The sequence below is a fragment of the Delphinapterus leucas genome, chromosome 2 (assembly GCF_059928025.1).
Source record: "Delphinapterus leucas isolate spDelLeu-1000000601 "Yukka" chromosome 2, BTC_Dleu_Yukka2, whole genome shotgun sequence".
Taxonomy (NCBI): domain Eukaryota; kingdom Metazoa; phylum Chordata; class Mammalia; order Artiodactyla; family Monodontidae; genus Delphinapterus; species Delphinapterus leucas.
The window spans coordinates 91,484,378-91,508,722 of record NC_143130.1 but is presented as its reverse complement, the minus strand read 5'-3'; the positions used below and the strand labels follow the sequence as shown (position 1 = coordinate 91,508,722).

At 37.0% G+C, this 24,345-nt stretch overlaps 1 pseudogene; it reads left to right on the top strand.

Moving 5' to 3' along the window:
• Positions 1 to 344: 344 nt before the first annotated feature.
• On the top strand, positions 345 to 24,345 carry LOC111181563 (rRNA 2'-O-methyltransferase fibrillarin pseudogene; annotated as a pseudogene).

Genomic DNA, 24,345 nt, shown 5'->3' with positions numbered 1-24,345 from the left:
AACTTAGGTCTGACTCTCATTCACGGAGACAGCTTAGTGAATGAAACCCTCAGAAACAGGGCGCCACATTTTCCCACTGAAATTGTTTTCAGAGTAACGAAGATGGAGTTTGTTTTTGGCAACTGGCTGCTTTCTCTTGCTAGCACCTGTTTCTCTTTTTCACCCCTTCCCCCTACCCTCGCCTGTTTGGGGGAAATGTGTATTTATCATTCTATTTGTGCCTTCAGCTAGTCGAAGTGTATGGTTTCAGGAGAAGAATCCGTTTTTAAAAACAAAGTGCAATTTCCACTCTACAAAGGGCCAAGCGCTGGTGTAGACATTTATTGCTCCTCCACCCTAGCCGCATGCTAGCACTCATGAAGGCAGACGGTGCACCCGGAGTCGAAGGGAGCCAGTTATCCCCAGCTGGAGATGCCAAAACACAACTAGCGCATGCTCATTGTGTTGGAGGTTAGGACACTCGTTTTCCCATTTCCCTGAATTACAGTGATATCACCTGTTCATGGTGTCTGTTCCTTACCACTACGAAGGAAGGTGCATTTTCCTGAGAAGGTTATTTCTTCTTTTTCTAAAGTCCATGGGTAGTAATCAGAGTAAGCTGATCCAACAAGAGGGAATTTTAAAAATTATATATATGCATATATATACGTGTGAGTGTGGGTGTAATATATATAAATATATATTTCTGTAAATCCCAGTAGTTACTAACACACCTAACTGCCCTGGTTACATTTGCTTTGACTTGCGTGATGGACTTGCTAAAGGGCATCGGTCTGCTGAAACCTGAAGTTCCAGCCCCCAGGAGAAATAATATGAACACCTCTCTCTGACCACAGTCTGATTCCACAGGGGAAAAAACATGCACCAGGAGTGTTATTTAGGTTATTGAAAGCTGTGTGATTTATTCTAAGGAGGGAAGCAAGAGTTAGGTAGAAGAAAATAGAAATGGAAGGCCTGAGTAGGCATCCAAACCATACTCATAGTTCCACAAATATGTATGTGGAAAGTATATTGTGTTCTCTCTTTCTCCTTTATCACTCTTAGTATTTGTTTATATCCTTAATGCTTTTCATCACAGTTTTTGTGCCTCTTGTTTGGAGGGAGGGGGTTGGCTTTGAAAAAAAATTTTTATATTTTCAGTCTATTATTATTTTCGATTTTTAATATCAGTAGTGCTCATTGAATACAGGGACTTATCTTTTATACTCTTGTTTGTCTCCTTGCACGCCATGTCCAGCTTAGTATGGGACCATGTGAGCAATGAATCAACCAGGTTCTAATGAAGATTAAGTTATGGAAGGTATCCACAGCTTTGTATAAACTGTATACTCATTTAACTACCTTCCCACATGACCAATTTTAGCTACTTGCTTGTTCATCTTCTGAAGTCTCCAGACTCCCAAATTCTTACCCAGATTGACTGCTGCCCTAAATCTTGACTGTACAAAGAACAGAACTTAATTATTTTGGTCTTATTTATCAGTCAGCAGTGTTTAGTGTTGCCAACAGTTTAATTATATCATTGAAATATGCATGACTCTATGTTGAAAAAGGTTCTTTTAAACTTGTTTCTTCATAAAGAAAAAAAAAAAAGTCCTTGTGAAGCCATAATTTCACTGCTGGGAGGACCCCTAGCCATTTGTGTTTATTGAGTTTACTCTTTCACATGAAGAAAGAACCATTGTTTTGTTGTCTAGGAGCTGAAGGAAGATGGAAAGTGAGAAAAGAAAATCAAGCACTTTAGAATGCTATTATTTTCCCTACTTGGGAAAAATATTTTTTTAAGTAAATAGTAATTATTTTCTTAAAGATACATTAAAACCTTATTAAAGGATCCTGAGGAAAAGAAATTTTCAGGATAGAAATGCTGGCTGTTACTAAATACTCATAGAAGATTGGTGCATACAAACACATGCATTTTTGAACCAATCTCATAACACATTTTCTTCTTTCCATAGAATTTTGAAATGTTATTAAATCATTGTTATTAAAACATTGAAATCTCATCAAAATCTATATTTAAATATACTGTCTTTTTGCAAGTGCTTTAATTGTAATAGCCTATTTGTTGAGATTAAAAAGAACATCATTGATGTCATGGTGTGCTTTGCATTTTAAAATAGTAGCTAATGAATTACAAACATTCATTACCCCACAACCACTTGCTGAAATTTCTCAGGACCCCCAAATAGAGAATTATTTGTACTATATACTTACTATCATTCATATCCTTGCTGAGTTTATGTTGATCCCCTTTTCTTCTTCAGAATTAATTGTCTTTTAAATTAATACTCTGCTGGCTGTGAATTTTTTGTTATTTTTCTCCTATGTCATAAATTTATGTGAAAATATCTTCAACATTGTCTCGTTAGGGAATTTGCTGTTGATAACACGTGGGAATTGGGGGAGGGATGAGAGAACCACTTTTATTAAACCTGGAAAGAGTCAGAGCTTAACAAGGGAAGAGAGGGCAGGTTTCACCTGAATAAAATTCACTGAGGAATATTTCTTTGACCTTTAAAAGTCCAAGCTATGTAGCACATAATATACATTTGGGTAATTCAGGTACTAACCTCACATATCATAAAGCAAACAATAGAAATAACAAGAGTATCATAGTGCCTTCACTTTCTTACATTTGAATGGTGACTTTAACTCCATTCACTTTTCTTCATACTAAGTAATGAAAACTACCCACAGTTTTCTTATTTTTTTGTTTGTTTGTTTTTTTGGCCAGGAGTGGGTATAGATGAGGGGCTAGGAGGGGAGGGAGCACTGTTCTATTTACGTAAAAATGAAAATTGTCAATTTTTTTTGGAAAAGTTGTATTTAAAAAGTTCAGTTTCTTCTGTAAGTTTAGCGCTTATTAAATGTTTACTGAGGAAGATGAAGTTTGACACTCAATTTTCATAACCAGATGCAACCAGAAACAAATTGGTTAAGTGATTCAAATTAGTGCATTTAAATCTTAAATTTAGTTTTCCTTCTCATAAACTAATATGAAGAAAAATATTGAATTAGGTTTTATTGTTAATAACCAATATTCATTTATATTCTCTTGAAAACGAAGATTAACATGATTAACAAAATGTAAACATTTGTGAAATGATATAAGGGGATGCAAATTAATGATTGTGTATACTTTTGATGTATAGCTTTTTTTCCCTGATAAATGAGTATTTTTAATCTCGGGTGATGTGAATTTCTTAACTGATCACATTTTCTCTTTTCTTTTGACCACTAGAAAGCTCAGAGCCAATCTGAGATCTAATTTATTGATCAGATAAGGCTCTGTAGAATGCATTTGTGTATTATCTTTCTCAATGACCTTATCTTATTCTACTGTCAAAATGTCTGTTTTTTTTTCTTTTTTTTTCCACTGTGGAAGGAGACAGACCATCAAAGTTAATTTGAATAAGTGTTTAGAAATACAATTAAGTCTGCAATTATTAAGGTCTAATATTGCAAATGCTGAGTGAGGGAATATCAGGCAAACTAAGGCATAATTTCTGATCTAAAGATACTTACGATCTAGTTCAATATAGAAGCCACAAACACATAACAGATTAGCTAACAATGAATCAGTGTATATACACACATCTCTTGCATTAAATTGAAAACCTAGACTTTATCTTTAATGATGCTCAGCTTCCACTTTCTAGAAAAACACTATTAATAGTACTAACTGGTAGAGCAAAGTAACCAAATCTTTTCATTAGAATTCCCCTCTGGGTATACTAAACTCTAAATAGTCTGAGGATGTGAGGATGAAAATAAATGTTGGAAAGTCACTGTGATTCTGTGGTAGTGGAGTGGAGACTTCCAGACCTTTCTCTTCTCTTTTTCTTCTTTCTCTTTCTCTCTTCCTCTGTCTCTCATTGGCTTTTCTACTTGCTCCCCAGTCAGCCAGTGGCTGGACCTGACTGACAAGTGTGATAATTCCAATGTCAAGCTAAATCCCACCAGGCTTGTCAGCTTATGAAATTTCTGGATATGTAAATACAATAGTTCTAAGTAATGTACTTAAATACAGTAGTTAAGTGCCCACTGGTTGTTTCCCTTTGTACTTGAATCAACAACCATTTTCAGCTTTTGGAAGGGACCACCCACAAAACTGTTCTCAGGGAAAGATAAAAAAGTAACGTGAAAAATAAAAGAACTAAATTATTGACCCAGGGTGACATGTTTATGGCTAAGGCCACAAACTCTGAATTAAACTTTCAAATCTAAACAGCTACCTCTGGGTATAAATCTGATTCTCATCTTCTCTATCTCCCATATACACACCATTTTTTTCAGGCATCTCAATTATAGTTAATGTTAAAAATAAAGTCTGAAACACAGATCTGTTGAACTGAAGCAAACTATCAGACTTTGACAAATAATGATCATTTAAACTTGGCCTTTTAAAAAGCACATTGGATACAATGAAAATCTGTGTAGTACATTTACTGTGCTTCCACTTATGATATAAATAGTGCATAAAGCTTTAAAATTTTCATCAAATTAATGTTTCACTGACATGAAAATTAACTGCTGACATCTAAGGTGCATGCCATGTGATGATTCCTAATTGGCAAGTGAACCTTAGAGGGTTATTTATAGATTACATTGCAACAAAGTGCTGGAGTAAATTCTCATTGTGCAGTTCAGTTCAAACTGATGTTTTAGCTTTGATTCTCTTCACTTTTTTCACATCCTTTTTGATCTCTAAAGCCTCTCAGAAATAAGCTACCTAAGGTGCTAAATATATAATTAATAACATTTGGGCAGAGAATTTGTCTTCAAATTATCCTTAAGAGATTTGGAGACCAGTTAAGTATCCTTCACCAGTTTGTTCAGTTATGAATAACTCTTGGGGCTGTGAATTTGAACTCAAAGATCTGGTAACATTCATTTCCATCCAGAGCACATAGGATGAATGTTCACGTAGAAAAAGTGAGGAAGAAACTTGAACATTTATCAAAGGAATTAATTTTTAAGAATAGCTGCCTTTAAAGGTCTAAGTGGAAATACTATTTTATTCTCTAATGACAATTAAGGTTTCTTTTGTCTCTATTTTTCATTACATTTTGTGTATAGGGAATGTGGTAAGAGAATTATAGTGTATCTGCAATTCCCATGCTACGTTATTAGATCAAAATTTAGCTTTTCTTTTCTTTATTCCATGTCTGTGTCTGCCTAAAGGTAGAATGACCAAATAAAAAGTGAAAAAGTAAGTTCTTTATTTATTCTACATATTTTTGTTCACTATGGATTTTGTACGTGATCCCATAAGGCAGTTATGTAAGCTATACATTTGTGCCTACAAAGATAAGTTTACAATTTATTAACTTTTAGACATTTTCTTCATGCTATACTCAACCTGGAATGTTCTACTTTCCCTACCAGATTTGTGAAACGCCTATCTTTTCATAAAGATTTACTTAGACATTTGCTTTTTGAAGGAATCCCCACCATTGGCTTTGAATTTGGCATTTAAAAAAAAAAATGTGTGTATATGTGTGTGTGTGTTTTACAGTCATATTGTAAACCTGAAAATGTTTAGAAAATTTAAATAATTTTATACAAATATAGTATTTATTATGATTATTACTATCATTATAATGCCAAAGAGACAAACTAGACATTGGATCTAAGCTACATGTGGGAGTGAATACTTATTTATTTTTTTTAACAGTTTTGACTAGTAGTTGAATAATTTGTCCTTAGGCCTGTTGCTTTTTTTTTTTTTTCTTTTCGGTACGCGGGCCCGTCACTGTTGTGGCCTCTCCCCTTGCGGAGCACAGGCTCCGGACGCGCAGGCTCAGCGGCCATGGCTCATGGGCCCAGCCGCTCTGCGGCATGTGGGATCTTCCCAGACCGGGGCACGAACCCGTGTCCCCTGCATCGGCAGGCGGACTCTCAACCACTGCGCCACCACGGAAGCCCAGGCCTGTTACTTTTTATTGACGAAAATCTTCACTAGTTCTGTATGGTGTGGTGTGGGTATGATCAAGGCAACTTGTTTTCTTGATGATGAAGGTTTATCAGAAAATTTATCCCTTAATTACAAAAACTCTCATTAATAAACATTGAATGAGGACTTACTATGCATCAGGTATTGACATAGGAAATGAGCATAAAAAACAACAAATAAATAAAAAGGTCTTGCCCTGAAGGAATTTAGAATCAAATGGAGAATAAAAATACTGAATTAATGTGGTAAAAAAAATTACATACATCATCAGGGAATATTTGGGGAGCTATGAGGAAAGGTGTGTTTCTCAATTTGGGTGGGTGGAGGGTGGTCTGGGAAAGTTTCATGGGGGATTTGAAGCAAAAAGGACAAGCAGAAGTCTAGCAGGTGAAGAAGCAGTAGATGGGGGTCTCTGGCATAGAGCTGCTGGAGAAAAGAACAGTGAAGCATATGTGGAAAATCCAGAATGTCCAGCAGAAGTATCATATGTTAGACTGAAAACCAGTTTAGTAGTCTGGACTAGAAATCAAGATTTGGAGGTTTAATCCTGATTAAATCCAACACTCTTATAATGTATGTCTGCACCCATGCAGCTGGACATATCTAAGTACACAACCATGGTGTCATTTCCTATTCATTCATCTTAAATGGATTCTTAAAATCATCAGATAATCTTACTGAACTAGCCTGCTCCATTTACTTTCCTAGAAGTCTATATACCATGCTTCCTCTTCTCTCCTCCAAACTCTCAGTACCTCTGTCTACATCCTCACCCTCAGATGAAGGCGTTGCTTCCTATTTGCTGATATTGAGCCATCTGAAAAAAACTGCACAGTTACCCACTACCATACTTATCGAACTACAAGTATTTGCTCCCATGTAATCTGCCTTCTTGCAGTGCTCTCACATAGCACTGGTAGAATTTAAACTGTTACATTTTTGTAAATGTAGAAATATGTAAATGCAATTTATTAGTGAGTAAAACTATTACTTTAGACCTTGAACTTTCATTTTTAGTTGTTTAGCATTGGGAAATAATCAGGGTTGGAGTCAAAGATTTTTGTAAAGTATGTTGGTATAATTAGAAAAAATTAGAAACAATATAAATTTTTAGAATTTAAACAATATAAAATATAATATAATATATAAACAATATAAAAACAATTTTATATTTAAACAATATAAAATATAATATAAAATATAAACAATATAAAAACAATTTTATATTGTTTATAAACAATATAAAAAATTAGAAACAATAGACCAGCCCAAGGAGAGAAAAAAACCACAATAAAGTACAGTACATTCTTATGCCAGAATGTTAAACATCATTTAAAATTATTTTTTAAATTAATGATATTATGTAAAAAAAAACCCTAAAACTGTACATAATACATGATACAGTTTTGTTATATGTATGTAGAAAGACCAGAGAAATAAATGAACCATGTTAAAAGGCTGTGTCTCTGGACATTGAGATGAAAATCGTTCTATATAGCAGATTCTCGGAAAATCCACTCAGCTTGGAGGAGAAAGGTTTTTGACAGGAAGATCCTGGTGACATAGAAAACGTCCACTGAATAAACACAATAGTGAAAGCCATCTCTATAGTGTGATTCAAGTGTCATTGAAATATCAATCCCCACCACGCATTCCCCTTGCCTACAACATTGAATCTGCCAAGACCCATGGAATTTACTGCTAAAATACATCACAAGTTTATTCAGTTTTCACCATTTCCACCCCTGTCCTTCTATTGTGAGACACCACAATTTCTAGACTGGATCACTATTTTAGCTTTCAGCAGGTTCTTCCCACTCTTGCTGTTGCAGAAATAATGATCTGAGAGGCCGTATTGCATAGTGTTCAAAGCATGGACCCCATTGGTGGGCTGCCTGAGTGTGAATCCCAGCACTGCCACTTACTAGCTATGAGACTGGGGGCAAGTTACTTGACATCTTTTTACTTTTATTTTCCCATCAATAAAATTAAGGATATTAATACCTACCTTTTGAGGTTATTATGAGAATTAAATGAACAACTAGCTTAAAGCAAGTAGTTTTATGTGTTAGCTATTTGTCAAGGCTTAAATTAGATTATAACCTTCCTTGTTTAATATCATCCAAGGACTTCTGATTGCACTTTGAATTAAATCTTTATGATCACCTGCATCAACTTTATTACTCTTGGCTCTTTTCTGTTTTCTTGCTATTTTTCTGAAAACACCAAGCCCTGTTCTGTTACTGGGCCTTTGTACTTGCTGTTACCTTTGCCTGGTATACTCTCATCTGATTCTCCCCAGAGCTGCTTCTTGTCCCACCAGTCTCAGCTTCTGCCACATCCTCTAAGAGCCCTTTCCTGATTTCTAGTCATCTAAGGGACACTTCGTACTATTCTTTTTTCCACTCTCCACATTTTATTAATAGACCTTATCACAATTTGAGCTTTTTGTTTGTTTGTTAACCTTTTTCCCCTCTTTTTTCACTGCTAGAATTTAAATTCTGTGAAACAAATATGATGTCTGCCATGGTTATATTTGTTTCCCCCAATACCTAGAAGAGAGTGTGGCATGTCGTCCTGAATAAATATTGGACGGCTGGCTGGCTGGCTGGCTGAGATTCTCACTATTGTCATCTTGGAATTTGCATTTCTAGAATGACTAACTTCATATTTGTAAGGTCTGTAAGTCACTAAGGAGATATAGAAGGTTAAGTTGTTAACACTTGTTATTTTAGCTCTGGTTCACAGGGCCTTAACAATACTTGTCAGTACACAAGTACATTTTGAAAGAAGTAGAGAGTTTGAGAGTGGAGAGGGGAACAGTAGGTGAATTGGGGGACTTGAGATGTAAAGATACTTCAGGCTAAATGGAAGCTGCAGTGATGGGGGTACGGGGTGGGCTTAGGGTGAGGTATTAGAATGTCGATAGTTCAGGCATTCAAGAGGAAGTGTCAGACCAGCATTCCACAAAGAAACAGGTTAAAAATACTATATAAAGTAACTTCCATAACATTTTACTTCTTAACTTTAGAAAATGTTGAATAAGGCTCTGTATATACATAAAGCCAAAATAAGTGGATGAAAGATTTTTTAAAAGTCAAATTAGTTATTTGATGTCATGAAATAAAAACAAAACTGTTTTCTTTCTCTGATTCAGCTCCTTTTTAAAATGGAAATCAGTCAAACCTGAGTATTGTATATGTGTGTGTCTGTCTTTGAAACTTTTTTGTTTTCTTCAGACAGAAAAACACTTCATGTGGAAAAGATGTTTTCATGTGTTGTTTTTGATTATAAAACTGTGAAGGCATGGAAAGTTTTGTATCCAGTGATGTTCCTTTTTTCTTACCAGGAGGTGTCACTACAGCTTATTCAAACTTGCTAGTGCATTCTGTATGGACAAACTAGTGCTAGCATTTTATCAGAGTGTCAGTACCCACCCACCAACTTCTTTACTGAGTTGCTTGAAGGAAATCTGATGAAAATAGAATTCTTTTCAGGTGCCTGCTTCTCCTCCAAACAAATATTCCTGTCATGAACTAGCTGAAAACCTGAAACACTTGTTTAATATTCTGGAAACAAACAGCATTCTTACTTTCTCTGAATGTTGAGTGGGGCAGGGGATGGTGAAGAGGAAAAAAAAAAAAAGAGTGGGATAAAGGGGAGAGATAGACATCAAGAAACATGAAGAGTGATACTGAAGTGTTTCCAGTGATAACACACTGCTTGAAGATCCCTGAACACACAGTTCTCTCACCCATCTGACTTGCATGTTTTGTCCTTTCCCTGCCCCTCTTCTCTGCCCAGATAAGACCAGCTTGCTCTGCCAGAACTGTTATAATTAAAATAAAAATATCTATCTGGTATTGAGCTAATACACTATCCCAGTTATTTGACACATGTAATTTCTATCTTGTCTGATAACATAAAATATTATTACTAAATAATAATATTACTACTAAAAATTTACAAAAATTTTTACTAAATTATTACTAAAAATTTTTCCGGTGAAGAAAATGAAAATTGGAAAGGTTGCATGATTTGTAATTGTAGCTGTGATTTTATCATAGGCTCATCAGATTTCAAAAACACATCCTTATTCTTTGTATAATGCCACTACAGAGTCCCTCCCACTGGAGACTTGCCTAACATCCTTTCACCCCTGACCAGTGTAGATATACCTCCTCTGGGTCCCACAACATCTGGTGCTTACCCCGTGTGAACACTCTTCGTGACTGGGCCATGACTCTCTTATTTTCTTGTCTCTTGCTTCACCCAGAGTCAGAGTATTTTAAGGTAGGTACAATATCTTGTCTCTAGAACAGAACATGAAACTCCTAATATTGATCAACTGGATGGGCAAACAAGAGAACAGGTGCACCCAAAGATGGGGCTCCAATGTGGATGAGGGTGTGGGTGAGCAAAGCATGGAAGGTAAAGACCATGGTGCTGCCAGCCTTCACCCATTTCTGTTGGCCTCACTTGTTCCACAAGCAACTAAACAATGAAGAGGAAAGTCCCAGCGTCTGGAGAGGAGGAAGAACAGGGTTATTTGCCCAAGAAGGAGGGGATATTCAGCACATCCCATACCTTGTAGCTCCTCTAGAACTGGAGGGAAGAGTGGCATCCGAAGAGTCGTGTTTCCTGCTGACCTGCAGGTGGCAGCATGGCCCAGCTGTCAGAGACCAGCTCAGTTCTTACACACCCCTATTGCTGCTGTGGGACTCAGAACTGTTCTTAGGGCATTAAGTGCCCTGGGAATGATTAATGGTGCTGCCCGTTCACTGTACCCTGAGGGTAATTGAGCCTGCAATATTTTGGAGGTTGCAGAGAGACTTCCTGAGCCTCTTTCTAATAGAAGAGTTTGGACATTATATCCCTTTGGAGACGTCCCAGAAACCTTTTGTTGAGTCTAGAATGCAATCATTGGCAGAACGATTTGAAAGGGGAGAAAAAAAAAGCCCACCACCACCATCCCTAAAATATGAGGAAATTGAATAGTCTTAATGTTTTTTCAGATGTCTGGTTTGCTATGCATTCCATATTCTTTTTTCCTTCTTTGGTTCTGAAATAGTATTCCTTTCCACCTGACTTAAATCCTCTGGAAGGTAGCTTATGTTAATTGACTGAGTATTTTGAAAGAGTGCAGGCAGAGCTATGTATAATGTCTTTATTTAAATAAGCTCTAAGCCCTTTTATATTGTAGGGTGAGGTATTTAAAAGTAAGATGATTGGAAATTTCTAAAGTTGCACACAATTCAAAAGAATGTGAAACATTTTAGAAGGAGCAACTGACAAGGGTACAGTGTCCATTTATTCTAAATATACATGTAATATCAATTATGTAAGACAACCAACAAAAGATATTAAGCTTGTCAGGTTGGGTTTGTGTGATTGCTTCTTTTCATTAGAAATTTTACTAGCTGGGAAAAATGCCAGGTTCTAAACACTGGGAAAAGGTATCTTGAATAGGTTATAGTGGTAGATCTTCTCAGTGTTGAGAGAAAAATCAAAGATTCAGAAAATGTTTCCTCATCTATGCAACCAAATGGGGAATCTGAATCTCCACCTTTCTGTACTTTGGTTTTAAATAGCCCTGGTGGTTGGTAAAAAGCAGTGGTTTGTAGCTTCATCAGTGATTTTTAAAAATATCACTTTGGGGGCTTCCCTGGTGGCGCAGTGGTTGGGAGTCTGCCTGCCGATGCAGGGGACACGGGTTCGTGCCCCGGTCCGGGAGGATCCCGCATGCCGTGGAGCGGCTGGGCCCATGAGCCATGGCCGCTGAGCCTGCGCGTCCGGAGCCTGTGCTCCGCAACGGGAGAGGCCACAACAGTGAGAGGCCCACGTACCGCAAAAAAAATATATATGTATATCACTTTGGTAATTTTGAGAACAGTTGTTCTTCCCTCAAATCTCTGAGATTTTACTCTCCATCACAGAAGGTTCTTTCATGGTAGACCATGACGATTTAAAGCTGTGTTATAGATGTTTTTAGAGAGCCAAACTTAGCTGGTTCTCCATGTACTGACACTTTCACGCTTTAGTAGGCAATAAATTTGGTCTCTTTAATTTCTTGGAATAGAGAAGAAAATCAGAAGGATGATTAGAATGACCCCTCAAAGTCTGTTTTTAGATTAGATTGCAGGTGTTGTAAGGACTGCTATTCTGTGTGCCTTTGCTTTGTTAGATTTATCTCAAGGGTTGAACTTACAATAGTGTCTTTTTGTGATGAAAACCTAGGCTAGGGATTACAAGTGAGGGGTGGGGATGGAGAATTAATTGAGATAGGTCCACAACGGTTTATTCACAGCCTCTTATTTAACTCCAACTTTAACAACAAAATAAGTAAGGAAAAAAATCCCAGCATACCCTAAAATCCTGCTTGATGATCCACGACTCGTAGAAGGGCTTTTCCCAGCCTACTAGTCTCTATTTCTTTGGCTGCTTTGGGCAACTTATCAAAAATTTCTTCCTGGTGGCCACAACAGTGAGAGGCCAACGTACCACAAAAAAAAAAAAAAAAAAAAAAAAATTCTTGATTTTATCTCTTGATATAAAGATCTCCATTTCCATGCTGCCTTTAATTAATATACTGCTGAATATGTAAATATTATGCCTTGCTCTAAGTATTATTATGTATATTTTGTATATTTTTTCTAATATTTCTAAATAAATTATAACTATTTTGTTATCAATATCTAATTCATATTTGTGAAGGAACAATTTTTGAATATATTGAAGTCATTTCCTTGCAGAGTTAGGAGACTTATTGCTTTAGAAAAGGACACAGTTGGTACTTTCTTAAATAGAGTGTCCACTGATCAACTTTGCATTTCAAAGCTTAACTTCTTGACTTCTTTACCGTAGCACAATAATGTTCTTGAAAATCAGGTATTGTTGAGGAAAAAGGATTTTCTAAATCCTTTAGCTTTCAGCAAATCAAGAACCAAGACTGGTAGAATAGATCAGAGTTTTAGTGCATTCCAGGAAATAGGGCAAACTCAAGATGAGACAGAAGAAATGGAAAGCCCACTCTTTTGGCCCTAAGGAATTGTGGTAGGGAAAAATTATGGCATTGGGGAACCAGGATGGGTTATTTAAGATCCTGACCTTCCTTCTTTGACTTTGAGATCAGAAAAAGAGCAGGATTAGGAAGGAATGCCAGTGGTGTGCTTCCCAGGTATTAGGTTTTAGGAGGAAACAGCAAGGTTTTAGGAGGAGCCCCAGTATGACCTGGGCAACAGTAGAGCAGTGGTGGTGACAGTTGGCTTGGTTCATGAACCTCCAAAAAGGGATCTAGAAGCCATGTCCCAGTGAGGGCATAGGGAAGCGAGCAGATTAGTGGCGATCTGAGGTTTGAAGGAAGAAGGTGCCTGCCATGGGTGGAATCTTAAAGATTAGGAGAAATGGTTTGTACCTATGGATACCAACAAGGGGCACCAGCAGGTTCTTCCAAAAGACTAGATGGGACAATCAAATTTCAGTAGTTACCCACAGTGCTTATATTTAGCAGGTCCACAATGACATGCTTACATCATTTGTTTACAGTCAGTGTCTATAATGATAGTTTTTATTGGACTGGCATCCATTTTGATTGGTTAGTGCCATGCTGTACCCATTGTTAAATATTTTGAATTTACTCCAGGTTATCCACATAGGGAGTAAACTGGTCTTACCACTCTATATTATATATCTATATGAGAGCATCTGAAATTCTGGTGTGGATTGGGACCCCCTTCCATTCACTGTCATAAACCCATGGTCAATCTAGGAATTATCTTAGGGAATAAAGGAAGAAGAAATGCAAATCAGAACTGCAATGTGGTATCACCTAACATCTGTCAGAGTGGCCATCATTAAAAAATCTACAAACAGTAAATGCTGGAGAGGGTGTGGAGAAAAGGGAACCCTCTTGCACTGTTGGTGGGAATGTAAATTGATACAGCCACTATGGAGAACAGTATGGAGGTTCCTCAAAAACTAAAGATAGTACTACCATATGACCCAGCAATCCCACTCCTGGGCATATACCCAGAGAAAACCATAATTCAAAAAGAGACATGCACCCCAATGTTCATTGCAGCAGTATTTACAATAGACAAGACATGGAAGCAACCTAAACGTCCATCAGCAGAAGAATGGATAAAGAAGTTGTGGTACATATATACAATATACAGCCATAAAAAGGAACGAAATAGAGCCATTTGCAAAGATGGGGATAGACCTAGAGACTGTCATACAAAGTGAAAAAGAGAAAAACAAATATCATATAATATCACTTATATGTGGAATCTAGAAAAATGGTACAGATGAACTTATTTGCAAAGCAGAAATAGAGACACAGATGTAGAGAACAAATGTGTGGACACCAAGGGGAGAAAGGTGGTGGTGGGGGGTGGGGTGAACTGGGAGATTGGTATTGTCATATATGCACTATGATATATAAAATAGATAACTAATGAGAACCTACTGTATAGCACAGGGAACTCTACTCAGTGCTCTGTGGTGACCTAAATGGGAAGGAAATCTAAAAAGGAGGAGATATATGTATACATATAACTGATTCACTTTGCTCTACAGCAGAAACTAACACAACATTGTAAAGCAACTATACTCCAATAAAAATTAATCTAAACAATTAAAAAAAGACTGTGTCCTCCAGAAAATGACTATATAAACAGCCCTACTAAGGAGTTAATTTTGAATAAACCCAATATTTAAGGAGACTGCTTAAACTTGAAAATAATTAAAATATTGTGAATTAGTAAGTGTATGTGGAGTAGGACAACTTAAAGAAGAATTATATGAGAGAAATAAAGGAACTGTATGTTCTTTTCGCATCTCAGAATAGGATGGTAAATTTCCACCCACCTCCTATACATTCTTGCTGAGTCCTGTACAGTAACAATTGCTTTGGATCTGTGGCCCAAGCTGACTTCCGATACCTTCTGTTTGTACCTCTTGCTTCTCACATGTACAGGAATTCATACACTGTCCCGTTAGTGTCCTTTAGGTGTCTTACTTACACCCGATATTCCCAGATCTAATCCAGAGTTAGGGCCGTCAGCCCCCTTCTTACATCAAGCTGAGTGGATCCACTTCAAACCTAGTAATTAACCCATTTCTTTGGATTTGTCTCTGAACCTTTATGATATTCTTCTCCCTTTAAAGAATGTGGTTCCCATTGTGGCTAAGATCATGTTGTTCCCTAAAGATAGTGATCTAAGATAGTGAAATAAGTGGGAATAATAACACCTTGGATCCTATGTTTTTCATCTTTGAAACTCCCTCTGCTTAGAAAGGCTACTACGTTGTATAACTCCAAGGTGAACCTTTAACACTATGGGTATACAAAACAAGGACCTGGATTTCTCACAATTTGATGAGTTTTTTTTTCCTTTTGTCTGGGGGAGGGTGAGAATAGTTAATAAATTATTAAGCAAAAGAGCCAGTATTCAAATTTAGATTCTTTCTTAATCCAGACTCCTCAATTGTAATTCCACTTGATTGGCACCAATATTTTTATAAACTGTTGGTAACCAATAATAACATATATGGTCAGGAGAAAGAGCAGTTACATGTCAGTATGTTTCTGTACCTCTCTGAAACCCCTGAGTGATGAAATTTCATTGGGTACAGTGTGGAGTTCCTTGTTGGGAAGGAACTTTCTATAGAAGCTTCGTTCTGAGGACTTGAAACAAGAAAAAGGGAGATGTGGAAGAGAAGAATGTTATCCCCTTATACATCTTTCTCTTATTGCATTTGTCTGCAGTAAATAATTAACCCCTAAGGCCATTGAAAGTTTCCAGCTACAAGTCCACTTGTTTGTTTCTGTCTCTTCTAACCTTTCCATAAAAATATTTGAGGTAGCAAATCTATTAGGATAATTCATTAGGCCTATTGACTAATAAAGAGGTTTGTACTAAGCTGGGAAAGAAATTTATGAAAGGATTGTTTCAGCTGCTTTCACTACCGACCATGAATCACACCACCTGGAGAACTCTACTATTCCTGTGAATTAATAATATCTTTTCAGCAAGGTGTTTGCTGAGCAACCTTGGTGGGCAAAGGAGGTTTTGTGGTATACAAGGCAAAGCTTAACACAACTCACAACTCTGTACACATGAGGAAGAGTGCATGTACATGTGCCTCACCCCAAATGGCAGAGAATTCCAGCATTCTTGTTTTACTTGGAGTATGTTTTAGAATGAACATGTAAATATCAAGGTGGGTATGTTCAAGTGTCTCTATGTGTGTGATATTTTAGCAGTTCTTTCTAGAAAATTATGTAGTCCTAGTGTGAACACCTGACCATGAAAGAGCTAAAAATGTATTTTCCCCATCCTGACCCATGATCACCTTCACCCTGGTAACCACTACTCACATATTTATTTTCCATGAAAACTTACTAGTAGATCTCTCTTCTTTCATGTCTTCTCAGAAACAAAGTGTAAGGTTTATTCTAGAGTGCTTTTGTGTGGATGTGAGCTGAGATGCCCAATAATAAAACTAGTTGAATTTATGGAATTCATACCATGCCCCTTGCACTCTGCTAGGTTAGCTAGTTGCATGCATTATTTCATTTAGTCCTGATTATGAAAGTTCATGTTGTTAACACTGTTTGGCAGAAGATAAAACTGAGTCTTTGAAAGGTCAAGTAGCATGTCCAACCTTTAGGTGGTTGGGGGTGGAATTAAGGCCAACCTCAGAGACCACACTCTTCATCATCATTTTCTGCTGCTTCCTGCAGTAAAACAAAGTGTTTGGTAAACCTGAAAGCAAGTTTTCTCAAGGAAGGAGCACAGAGAAGATTATCTATGTACTTAAGTTGCCATAGGATAAGGGAAATGACAATGGAGTGAATCAGAGGTATGTGAATATCTGTTGTACTTACTTCGTTGGGTTGTTGGGAAGACAAATACATTTGTGAAAGGTGTTTTAAGACTATGAAGTGCCAGGATACAAAGCACAACCAACTAAACAAGCAAATTTAAATGGTACTTGTTGGGGGGAACTTGGCAGTCCTTTTCTGTCTGATATTATATTTTATAAAATTCAGATATCTATTGGAAATAAAAGGTTTACTCAAAATCATAAAATATGCCTGGAGTAAATTCAAAGTACTACTTTTAATTTATAATTCTTAGCATCTCAGTCATTGTTAAATATTTTTAACTTTTATTCTAGTGAGTGGCTGAAATACAGAAAAATTAATTATATACTATTCCAACAAGCTCAAAATCTCTGGAATAAAGCCATTAAAAGTTTCAACCTGGATTTAGAATAAAATTGCACATTTAATTTCACCAGCTGACATTTTGAGGCTGAGGTAAAAATGCATGGCAGTTTTTTTTTTTTCAAACTGCCCTATAAATATCATGTAAACACATTTTATGCATTTATAAGTATAAAAAGATATTTCCCAAAGTTAACTTAGAATGCTGCCCCCAAGTTTCCTGGTTTCTTTGCTCAACAAAATAATTGCTGATTATTTTGAAAAAGAATTATCAGAACAATATGATGGCAATGATTTTTTTCTTCCACCAGAGCTGCATGGTTTCTTTGAGTGGGCTGAAAGGGAGAGAGAGAAGGGAGGGAGGATATGAGGAGTCAATATGTAAGCTGTAGTCAAGGTAGTCTCCGTCTTTATAGAACTGAGATAAACCATCTTTTGCCTTGTTTCATTTATGTTTAGCAGAAGGCTTGTGCAATTTGCATTTTAGAATGTTCAGTCCTTTTAATTTACTTCTAAATAATTTGTTTCTACATTATGCTGCTTTGTTTTTAGAGAAAAATACTTACACAAGTGTTTCATGAAGTAAAATGAACATGGCACTCTCCAAAGAGAATTTCAAAATAAAAACCATTAAGGATGAATGGCGTGCATTACAGAAATCTCTACCATATGTCTGAATGGGTCTTTTTTTTTTTTTTTTTAATGGGTCTTTGTATCAAGCTTATTTACAAAATTCATAGGCACTAATTTATCTAAGAAATAGAATGATAAAGCTTTCAAGCCAAAGAAAAAAAAATAAAAACATAGTAAATATAAAAGACACATTAATAATCTTTTCTGTGAGCCTGATTTTGATCTTTTCTTTTGGATTGTTTATTGAGTCATATCAGAAGGATTTGTTTAATTATTTAGAAATTATTTGGGCTCAACAGAAGGTTGGCAGTATCAATTCCTGGAGTAGGTAGTTTGGAGGATGAACTACTAATATCATTGCATTTGGAAGAGAGGGAAATTTGACCAAACTGTAGCAAATTCTGTAATCAAAGAATTTGTAAGAGGTAGAGTCTACCATGGTATATAAAACACATCTCAGAGACATTTCCCCCAATGAGATTGACCACCTCATTTCAGTAAAAACAAAGAATGAGAAAGGCTTATGTAATTAGACTACCTAAGTATTTTTTTTAAATGTCATTTTCAAAAAATGTGTACGCTTGTACCTTCAACATCATGTTCTGGGTCTGTTTATTTGAACAGACTCAATTGATGACCCCTTTCACTACTAAATGTGAAACACCATGTATGTTTTAAGAGTTACTGAATGAATCTCATTGTTTTGTGCATACTATGAGAATCCACATTTTCCTATTTGTTTATTTAATGTCAGAGACTGCAAACATTGTATAATAAGTTAGTGTCTTGTTTGTATCAGTATTTTTGCACAGAATGTAATTATTGTAGAAAGAAAAAAATTATGGAGTAGATAATACAAAAGAATTTGGTAGTACAGAATCCTCAGTAACCTTAGGCATTAGTAGCAAACCTCTTTTGTTAGAGAAGAGAGTGGCATGGCACTCTGGACCATTGGAACTTGATGAGACCTTAGCTAAGGAAAGGTCAAATGGTAATAAAAATTCAGCTTTTATCCTTATAGGTGGCATTTAAAGGTGATTTGTGAGGGACTCTACTTCAGTTGTTAGCACTGTTTAATTTTGGCTATGGTTCAGACATGATCATCTTAAGATATTCATGAGCAATAAAACCTAATTCAGAGCAAAATTTAACCCACGGTGGCACTATGGCTTCCGAATACAGTATCAATAGTGACTTGAAACTTCTCCATGTGAGGTGTAGAAGTATACTCTCTTTCAGAATACAATTCATATGTGTGAGGGCCCATTTTGTATGTGTCCAGGATCATTAATGAGCCACAGTAAAATATGGGACCAGAAATTGTTTACAATAACAATCGAGGTCATATCTTAACATTAATATCCAATTAAGTTAATCACTGTGGAAATGGTGACTATTTAATAATGACCATTCTAAGTCATCTAGTCTTTAAGGTGTGGATAGAATTGATAGATTTGACCACTTATTTTATCATAGAAAAATTTGCCAGCACATTTGCATGTTTTTCCCCCCATTTTGGTTCCCCTGAATACCATCCAGTCGATAGGTAATACTGTAGGGAGACTGGGCATACGTACTAAGCCTTTCTCCAGAGTTGGAACACTATAATAATACAAGATAGAATCAAAGAAGAGTTTAGAGAGTATTTCCTGACGGTCTAGTGATTAAGGTTCTGTGCTTTCACTGCCGAGGGCACGGGTTCAATCCCTGGTCGGGGAACTGGGATCGCGCAAGCTGCTTGGCATGGCCAGAAGAAAAAGAAAAGGAATTTAGAGATAATCTTAATGGAAATCCCAACTCTCTCACCTATCAGCTTTGTGACCTTGGCCAATTATATAATTTCTCTAATAAATAGTGTATAAAGCAGATTTCATAAGAATTACAAAAAATAATATACTGCAGTGAATGGCATATTTTAAGCACTTGATGCTTGTTGTTGTTTTGAGGGAGGATTAACGTCGAGAACAGTTAAATATGTTGCAGTATGGGTCTGGCGGAATTTTTCAGGTAAAGGGATTTGAATCTAAAGAAGATTGTATACAGGCTTAGAGATGAAGGAGAAAGAGTCATAAAAATCACAATTTATTAGGTACCTAATATGTTTTGAACACCATAGTGGGCACACATCAGAAGAGAAAGCCAATATAAGAGGAAGTAGGAGAACTTCAGAATAAGTATTACAGTTATTACCAATTTCTTTGCAAAACTTTGTGCCTCTGAAAATAAGCTGTGTCACACCTTTAGAAGTAGTTTGCTCATTCATGGCATGGATTAAGAAACTAGTTCTGATAATTGGAGATACCTAGTATGTTTTGTTGAAAGTATGCTGTGAAGGAAAAATAATGAGCTTTTTTTGGTCTTCTCCCCTGAGTCCTTATGCATCCTGAAACACACTGGAATGAAGGCAGAGACCACATATGTGCTCACATAGATTTCTCTCTTTGAGAAAGTGAGCCATTAAGGGAAAGTATAACTTTGTATAGCCAGGGCCTAACATATTTTGATTACATAATTGTGCCCAATGAAAGGTTTTTGAATGCATGAATTAATGAACAAGTGCATTAGAGTGAATGAATGAATAAATGAATCTCCAAGTTAAGTCCAGAGTTTTGTTTTTTGTTTTTTTTAAGTCCAGAATTTTAATGAGGAGGGTCGAAACATATTTATTGAGGACCCTTTGTCATACACATCATTGTCACTCTGCCAGTTCTGAAACGCATAAAATATTACATCACAAAAATGATCGCCGTTAAAGATGGTGAAGTTTTGGTAAAAATGATGTGTACATTCCTTGCTGGTGACATTATTAATTGATAATCCCTTTAGAAAGTTACATGACCATTTGCAGCAAAAGCCACAAATTTACTCATATCCATTGCCTTCAAAATTCTTCTCTTATGGAAACATTTGAACAGAAACAAAAGCTGACCATAAAAAAAATTTATTGCAATCAATATTAGTAGCAAAAAGTTGGAGACAAACTAAAAGTCCAGCAAAATAATGATTTTATAGATTATGGTACATCAACACAGTTTAATGCTATGAAGCCATTAAAATAATAATTACGTAGCAAAATAAGGTATGTTTATGAGATAATATATGTAAAAATAGTGAATGTGAAATTCTATGTATACCATTATTATAACAATGTAAATACAGCATGTGCGTATTGATAATATGCATAAATAAAACTAGTAGTTCTGTCAGGATAATAAGATAATTGGTTTTGCATTTTCAAAACATTTATTCATCTTACATTATCTTTCAATACACTTCTAAAAATTTTATTTTCTTTTGTCATAAACAGAAACTGTAGGGCCTTTTCTTCTGATAATTCAGTGTCTTTATAGAGCTTGAGATTTATTATCATTTGCTCTATACAGAAATTTAGGAATACATAGATGACTGGGTAAAAGGTATATAAAATTGATCTCTGGCTATATACTTTGAAGGTTGTTTTAAAAAATAAATTCCCAGTATACATTCATTTTCTTATATAGTTTGTTTTTCCTGAAAGTCAACTTAAGGTAAAAAGTCAAAGGCTTTTATCTTATAGATATAAATATATGTGTATCTTTGTTAATCTGAAGGCAGCACATTAAAATGGAAAGGAGCACTTGGCCAACAGTTTGGATCTGTTGGTTTTACAGATGGGGGAACCCTGGGAGGCAGGGAGATGAAGTGATTTGGACAGGGATGCAATGCCAATTAATGGCAGAGCCAGGGTCAAAATGTACAGGTTTTGAGCGAATTGAGAACTTTTCCACCCACCTCTCAGCCAGAATGCTTTTCCCATCACCCTAAAATGAACTGTCAACTTCCTTCTAGCTTCAGAGCCCATGAAGATTTTTCTCTACCTGCAGTGTCACATCTGTGCTGCATCCCCATGTCTAAAGAGAACAGGATTTTCTATCTCAGCCAGAAATTGCTACTTAGTACACACCTGCACAGAGGTAAATGCTGGTGCTTGGGTAGTCTTGTCTCCATGTGCTCATTGGTTGCATCTCCTCAAAATCAGGAGTTCTGCTTCTCAGCTCTACATCATTAATGTGTTCACCTAGCTATAGCATTCCTATCTGTCTTAATAGCCTTTGTGAGTTCTCCCTCCCCATCATCCACAGGCAGAAATCCTGGTCAAAGCAAGTGGCTCCCACTGGGGTAGCTTTCAAAAATCCACAAAGAACAAATTAGTGTCCCTGATTTGCTTCAGAAACACACAGCAAAGAAGCCTCTACAACATGCTTGAAAGAAAACAAACAACTAAGAGAGAAAATAAGTTCAAAGGAAAACCCACTGCTATTCCTAAAGGGAGCTCTAAGGAGAAGACTTCAAGAAAGATAAATGGTTGCTGAGGACCGTTTGCCCATTAGCCTGTGGTAGAGCAATTAGGCAGTAGTGGAAGGGAGGATGAGTGGGTAAATTCATCTGAGGGTCCTATGAAGCCAGCCTTGAAGGAATTTAAAAAATATATACTCGTTTTATTTAATGAATGTAGTCAAATGAACCTAGATGATTATATTTAATCTCTAAATTTATATGTAGCTTGTCAAACCAGACATCAGTTAAACACAACTTCCTCCTTTGCACCCATTTGTTCTTGGCCTTCTCATTCCTTCGTGTTAATATGGTGATTAAGCTCTCTTGCTATATCTCCTATTTACTATGTTGTAGAGAAATATATGACTCTTTTATTATCAGAGCAATAGGCAATTATTAGTTAGAAGACCCTTCTTAGTCTCTTTGGAAAAACCATTATTTTATTGCCTTTTATCAATAATATTCACCCAGAAACCTAGACAGTAAGTATTAACTGAGCATCTACTATGAATCAGGCTCTAGTCTAACCATCATGGAAGGTCCAAATCTGACTAATGTTTTGTCCTTGTCCTCAAGGATTTCATAGTGTGAGAAGGGGATGTGAAGACTTCCTGGGACAGGTGCTGGTTTAGCCAGTCTAGCTACCCTTTGTGTCCTCCCTCCTCTCATGGCTTCTGTGAACCTAGGCAGTATCTTTGATGAATAAGGCAACCAGCCAAGAGAGAAAGGCTCTAAATCAATGGCTCCCAAACATGGGTCCTTGGATCTGAACCTCCAGATGAACCTCTTGTGCTTTTTTTTTCCTTTTTTTTTTTTTTTTTTTTTGCGGTACGCGGGCCTCTCACTGTTGTGGCCTCTCCTGTTGCGGAGCACAGGCTCCGGACTTGCAGGCTCAGCGGCCATGGCTCACGGGCCTAGCCACTCGGCGGCACGTGGGATCTTCCCGGACCGGGGCACGAACCCATGTCCCCTGCATCGGCAGGTGGACTCTCAACCACTGCGCCACCAGGGAAGCCCCCTCTTGTGCTTTTTGAAACTACCTAGTCTAGTATGGATCAGAGTATCTTGGAGAGAGGACTACAGTGTCTGTTTTAACGATGCTCTGTAGGTGATTTTGATACTTCATCAGGTTTGGAAATCAACAATGGATGAATCCATAATGGACAAGAGGAAGTGAGTGTAGAAATGGATAAGGAAAATAACCATCAGTAGACACCTACAAGGCAATATACATAATGGTTAAAGACTATACCCTGTGGGGTCAGACTGCTTGAGTTTAAATTCTGTCTCTGCCACATAGAGCCGTGAGATTTTGGGGCAAGGTTTAAAAACTAGCTGGTCTACAGTTCCCACATTTTGTAAAGTGAGAAACATAGTATTACCTACCTCGGAATTATTATAGGGAGTAAATGAGTTAACCTATTTAAAGCAGTTAGAACCATATTAGAGTTAAAGAAAACAGTAAGTGTCACTGCTACTACTTCTACTACTACTACTACTAGTTGTTGTTCTTCTTCCTATTATTATTATTATCATAAGGAAGTTTATGCTTAGAGTCTTACAAGAATACAGATGAGGGATGATAGGAGTTCACCTCTGTTTAACCCCCCAGACTAAATAAGGCAAAACCCCCTTCCATTCCAAGCTGTCTGCAGCAGTCTTGGGCTCTGTGGACCGCATCAAGCCAGGGGCCAAGGCGCTCTACCTCAGGGCTGCCTTGGGTACCACGCTCTCCCATGTCTCTGACATCATAGGCCAACAGGGTCTGGTCTGTGCAGTTGAGTTTTCCCACTGCCTCGGCTGTGACCTCATTAATTTGGCCAAGAAGAGAACCAACATTATTCCTGTCATTGAAGATGCTCAGCACTCACACAAATACCACAAGCTCATTGCAATGGTGGATGTGATCTTTGCCGACATGGCCCAGCCAGACCAGACCCAGATTGTAGCCCTGAATGCCCACACCTTCCTATGTAATGGAGGACACTTTGTGATTTCCATTAAGCACAATTGCATTGACTTCACAGCCTCTCCCGAGGCCATATTTGTCTTTGAAGTGAAAAGATGCAACAGGAGACAATGAAGCCCCAGGAGCAGTTGACTTTAGAGCAATATGAAAAAGACCACCCTGTGGTCATAGGTGTGTACAAGCCACATCCCAATGTGAGCTGAAGCCCAGCACCGTCTGGACTGGGATAGATTG